We start from the raw sequence: 6,105 nt of genomic DNA on the forward strand, positions 1-6,105 counted from the left end.
CCCACTGACTTTTCCCCAGGCCTGTCTCCCCCTCAAACCTACTCCTGCAAAACCCCAGCGTGTCCAGCAGAGGGCAACCTCAAAAACCCCGGAGGACCTGCCTGCCTTCACTTTCCAAGCTGTTTCTCACGTGAACACCGGACGTGTTTGAACTTCAGCTTCTGATGCCAGCCAGGGACCCCAAATCCAGCCCACTCTGCACCTGCCGAACCCGGCCCGAGCTCGAGTGGAAAAATACCACGAGGAGATCCCCCGGTGCTCCTGACCCCAAATCCAGCGACCCCTGACCTGCCTCAAGCCTCCAGACAATGCCTGCAGCCCCAATCCAGAGGACCCCATACCGCAACCAGAGCAGGTAAGAAAATGTGACATCCCAAGGCACCCCTGCACCCGACGCCCCACGGCCTTGTGTGCCCAACGCAGCGGTGCCTAACCAACCCTCTACATCCCTACTTATCCCTCAGAGTGGTGGTCGCTCCTGGAAGGTCCTCGTCCCCGAGCCTGCAGTGTTTCTTTGTCCCGGAGAATCTCCAATGAAATCAACAGGGCACCCGACCTCAAAACATCACCCTGCACCCGGCCGCCCTAGTGCCGCTGAGGGTGCCCCTTTTGTGCTAACTTGGTCCCCAACTTGCCCTGAGCTTAACCCTAGGAGCTTTGCTCCCACAACCCCGCAGCAGCCACCAATCGCAGTCCCCCTATCCTCCATAGGATAGCATTGGGCCTCAACACTCTGCACCCGGCCGCCCTAGTGACGCTGAGGGTGCAACAACAGTGCATCACTGACATCACTCAAAAGACCGCTTACCCACCTGGAAACCGATAACCTCTTTTTCCTCATAGAATAACATTGACAATTTTCTCCCAAAAAGTTTCCAAGTGTCGACTTTTGAAAACTACAAATATTCCTTAAAAATCACCCGATTAACCAAAACGCATTTTCTCAACTGTTTTCGGGAAATGTCCCAGTGCTGAATCTAGGATCGAGCACTGTGTTAGTAAAAGTAATCCGAAAAGTAATTAATTGCATTTTTACTGAAAAAGCCTATTGATTCCTATGTACTGAGGCTACTAAGTTTGTGCATTGCATTTCAACCCCTGTAAACTCGAATAGATACAAAGTCCAACTATATTTTGAAAGTATTCAACAACAGCATCTTGTAGCTGAAAAGTATTTTTATGCTTACCTGCACCAGGCCTGCTTAGTTCTAGAAATAAAACAACTATATATTTTGATACAAACAATTGGCCTGGAGTTCAGTCCTTGAGTGTGTGAAACCTTTTGCTGACTGGGTGTGTACAACAAATGCTTTACACTGTCCTCGGATACGGCCTTACTGCTCGACCAAGCTACCACTGTAGAGAGTAAGGTTATATCTAACTTTAGCCACTGCCAAACTTCTAGGGACTGTGAACTCTGTGCACACTGTACCTTACTTTGGTGCAGTAAATATAGAGCCAGTTTCTTACACCGTGCGGTTTGCCTATTCTGCTCTCGCTGGGCTGTGTTATAGAGTTTGATGATCAAACGCTGGCGTGCGGGTGCTGTGAGTAATACCTGTAGAGTATTAAGCGTAGGTGGTTCTTGAGGGAATGTAGGGTATATGTCTTTCATTGCAGCTCACACTCTAAGATATGCAAACAGCATTAACGGTGTATGGTTGGCGTCTGGCAGCATGTCCGATCTGGTTACAAATTGGGCATTTATAAAAACGTCGTTCTTTGCGCGCAGCCCCAATTCGCCTAGTAGTTTTTGTGTTTTTAGTTCTTGCGTCACTGATATCTGTGGGTGGTGTCCTAGGGGCATTTCGGGAGCGTATATCTGGAGCTGATCAGCATGCTGTGCCAATGCGTACCGTGCTGCTATGGTGCTGTGCACTGGATTTATTCCCAAGGGAGGGGTGTTTTGCTTCGTTTGTGATGCAAAGGCAGCTAGAGGGATGAGCATTGTCGGCCTCCGCAGCCACATGTGGAATATAGTTGTATGGCTTATCCAGTAGTGTGCATAGTGTGCCTGGGCACAGTGGTAATAGAGCTGCAGATCTGGGGCCCCATATCCACCCTGTGCATAAGGTTGTGTAAGCTTTCTCCACCCCGCCCATGTCAGTGTGCTCATACAGGAACTCGATTTCATGAAGAACTGTTTTGTGAGTATAATAGGTAGGTTCACAAATAGGCATTCTACAACACACATTGAAAGAGGAAAATGCCTGTAGTGATTGTTTTTGTGCAGGAAGACAAAAAATCTCCCCAGGACGCAGGCATCCTTGCACCATGGTGCAAGGGTGCCTAGCACCGGCGCATGGCTGCAGTTTGTGTGCCAGCGCAGGGGGAAACACAGAGATGCAACATATTCTTGTAAATATGTTGCATCCCTGTGCTTTGGAAGTGCCCCCGCGTGGCGCCGCCAAAGAGCTTGCGGTGCCACTCTGCGGCACTTCCTTGTAGATCTGCCCCTTGATCTTGCATTGCAGCTGTCGGAAAATATCACGTAAACTGCCGGGGTGTAGGTGTGTGGAGCTCTAGCACCAGTCGTACGAGAGCAGGATCGGATAGCGTCTTGGGTCTGGGGTCTATGTGACCCGTCCATATACTCACTCCCTGTGTTGCTATCCAGTAGTCTATTTTCGATCATGTGTTGTGTGTTGTGGAGGTGCAGGTTCCCTCTCGCCGCCCTGGATTGCGCAGTCTCTCTTGTGCAAAAAAACCTGGGTCACCTATATTTGGACCATATGTATTTACTAGTGTTAACATTGAGCCACCAAAGTTCCCCTGGATTATAATGTAGCGGCCTTGAGTGTCTGGGATTGTGCATGATGGGGTAAATGCTGTGCCACGTTTGACCAGTATTAAGACCCCACAGGCATACGTTGAGTATGAGGATGCTGCATGAATGCACGCCCAGCGGTCCACTACTGTGAACTCTGAGGAGTTGGTGAGGTGTGTTTCCTGGAGACAGGCCACCTCCACTCCATGGCGATCAAGTTAGGTGAGCACCAGCCGTGTCCTTCGAGGGTTGTTTAATCCCCTAATATTCCATGTGAGCAATAGTAGCGATTTAACGGTATGAGTCATGTTGGGCCCGATTCACAGAACTAACTTAAGACAAAATCCTAAACTTACTACCATTTTGATATTCACAGAAGGCACTTACTCATTTCGGTATTCACTGAAGTTAGGAGTCCTAAGGATTTTGGGGCATATTACCAAGCAATAGCGATAATTATCGCTATAGCTTGGTTAGAGACAAAATTTTACCGCTGAGCTGCGGCGATTTTTACTGCAGATAAACCTTGGTATTACCAAGGTTTATCGCAAATGCGATAAAAAACGGCATCAATGCATGAATATCGCTGAAAAGTCAGCGATATTCATGCATTACCGAGCTAATGCTCTTAGCCATGTTATCCACCTCCCATTGGATAACATGGCTAAGAACTGCTCAGGGCAGGTGTTAGCTTTTGGAGATATTCGCACTTAGCGTGAATATCTCCAAAAGTTGGTAATAGGAGATAGCGATGTTAGCGACTGTTTCCAGTCGCTAACATCTTGGCACGCCCACTTTGCATATCATTAGTGATAAATATCACTGACATGCAAAGCGGGGCCCAAGATGGTCGCTATCTCCTACTAGCTGTCGCTAACTGGTGTTAGCGACAGCTAGGTAATAGGGAGATAATTTTATCTCCGCTTTCTTGGCTTTTAAAGCCAAAAAAGCGGAGATAAACCCCCTTGATAATATGGCCCCTTTGTCTTAAGTTAGTTCTGTGAATCGGGCCCGTTATGATTTGGTGACGATGTTCAGAGTATGCGCTCGCTTCTGTGCTGCTCCAAGTAGTATGACACTCGTACTAGATGTGTCTGTGTTTCTGACCATATCTTTACCCCTTCCCTACATCCTCCCCCACCCACTTCGGTACCCCATTTGTTCTGGAGACATTCCCAGATCGCAAATACCCCTCCTCCTCACTCACGTATTGTTTCCCCAGTAATTGTGTTAACTTGGTGTGGGGCACACATGTGAGCCGGAGCGGCCAGCCAGGAACCCCCGTGGTTGGGTTCACTGGTCGGCCGCTTTACCTAATAGTAGCAAGTGTCAGTGTAACATTAGCTAATAATCTAAACCTATCTAAGCCTCCATAGCAAATATACGTCTCAACTGGGTCCATCAAAATATCTGCTTAGTCGATGTGCTGTAACATCAAATAGTTTGTTTCCTTTTGCCCACTCATCTGTACAGCCACAGTTCAGTGCATGGCAGGGTTCTCGTGCTATGTTATCATTCAGTATCGTCCAGTCCTGAGGCTTGAAGGAAGTGGCCCTTAGGGGCCGTCCGGGTGACTTACGACCACCTGCTATGCCTTCCCAGAATGAAGAGCCGGTCAGACAGCAGAGAATACAAGCAAGCTTTAATGAGCAATACTCTGCAGAGGAGGCCAATCTGACCTGCACCCTAAGATGTCTGCCGAGGGACTGGCCCCCAACGGACTACAACACGTAATGAATCTTCCCAACCGCCTTCAACCACGCCCACAGTGGAAAGTTACCGGCCTGGGCCGAACATGAACATAGACGGCACAGAGGGATGCGCTACCACCGGCCAGATGGGTGCGTGTTATCAGCAACTCAAGGTTACTGTGCTGAGCCTCAGCGTCTCTCAACCTGGGAGTAGGACTACACACTCGGATCGGTATGCGAGGGCAGAACGGCCTAGTCATTAGTACGTTGGGAAGCAGCCTTGGACAGAAAAGAACATAATAAGGAAGTACAGTGCTCTGCTGAGGCGAGCAATAGAGAATAATGAGGCCTAGTTCAGACACAGCCTAAGCAGCCTAATAAGGATTAAGAAATACAAAATGTAGTCACACTCGCTAACTGAAGCCTGCACATTGCCCGGATAACTCAGTGGGTTGCATAACGTGAGTACAAATGGCGTCTAGTTAGCCACACACTGATAACACTTTTGTTTCCTACTCTGTTTCTGTTTGCTTGTGTGTAGTTTTGGCACCATAGCTGATTACATTTAAATATAGTTTTCCTCCCTCCCACCTTCTCCTAATTCCACAGTGTTACTGGGAGTACTTTTTTCACCATGCCTCCCTCTTCGTGGTTATATTTTTTACGCTGTTAAGCAATTTTTGCTTTTGACCATCATGTGGGCTTCTTTTTAGTAGGATGTTAGGTTGGGTTTGGGCTTTGTTTTATGGAGGATTGGGTTTGTTTTTTGGTAGAAGAGCAGAACAAGCCCTGGCAGTGCAAAAAACTGGCAGTGAATATCCAACTTTTTGCTTTGCCAGTGCTTGTTTGAGGGTCTAAGTTAGCGCTAAGCAGATAGAAGTGTGCATTACTGAGAGCTGCTGGAATCGGTGCTCTGCTGCTTCTGCCTGCTAAAGCCGAGGCTGCCTCTCCTGAGGTGGGACGGGCTATCCGTGGGCTCGTCCGAGGTGTCCAATAGGCAGGCCGTCCGGAGTCTGCCGAAGGGCAGGGGATACACGATCCAAAGGGGATACCAAATATTACACAAGAACGGAACCGTACCTGCATATTTCACGACCTAGTGAGTGCACAGCACACAGCCTGCCTGGCACAATACAGAAGCTTTGTGTTCCGGGACCCTTGATGCGAAACAATGAACAGAAGCGGGCCTCCACTGCATTCATTGAGGTCTCTGGACGCTGACGAGACAATGCTGTGGTTTTTCTATCATGCATAATTGAACAAGCGTGTGCGTTTTGTCCTTTTCAAACACGCTAAATACTCGCATGATATGAGTTCTCCGGTAACTAGTTTAAAATTAAAATATAATCCGAGGATAAACACCCATTTGGAACAACAAAGCAATGCTTACACTGGCAGAAGGTGCGCTTGTGTCTACGGAGGCATTGGAAAAAGATTGTTAGTGCTTTGAATGGTGTAATCTGCTACGCAAACAAATGATGGGCGGAATGCTGAATAAATCATACATTCACCCCCAGTCAAGAGATTTGGGTAAAATCTATCGTTCTTTTGCTCACCATACCACCCCAGTTTAGACCCAGCCATATGCAAATCAGTCTTGACCCTGTGCCCAATGGGAACAGTCCAGACCGAACTGCCAAGCCAGTT

Source organism: Lissotriton helveticus, chromosome 10 (assembly GCF_964261635.1).
Source record: "Lissotriton helveticus chromosome 10, aLisHel1.1, whole genome shotgun sequence".
NCBI lineage: Eukaryota > Metazoa > Chordata > Amphibia > Caudata > Salamandridae > Lissotriton > Lissotriton helveticus.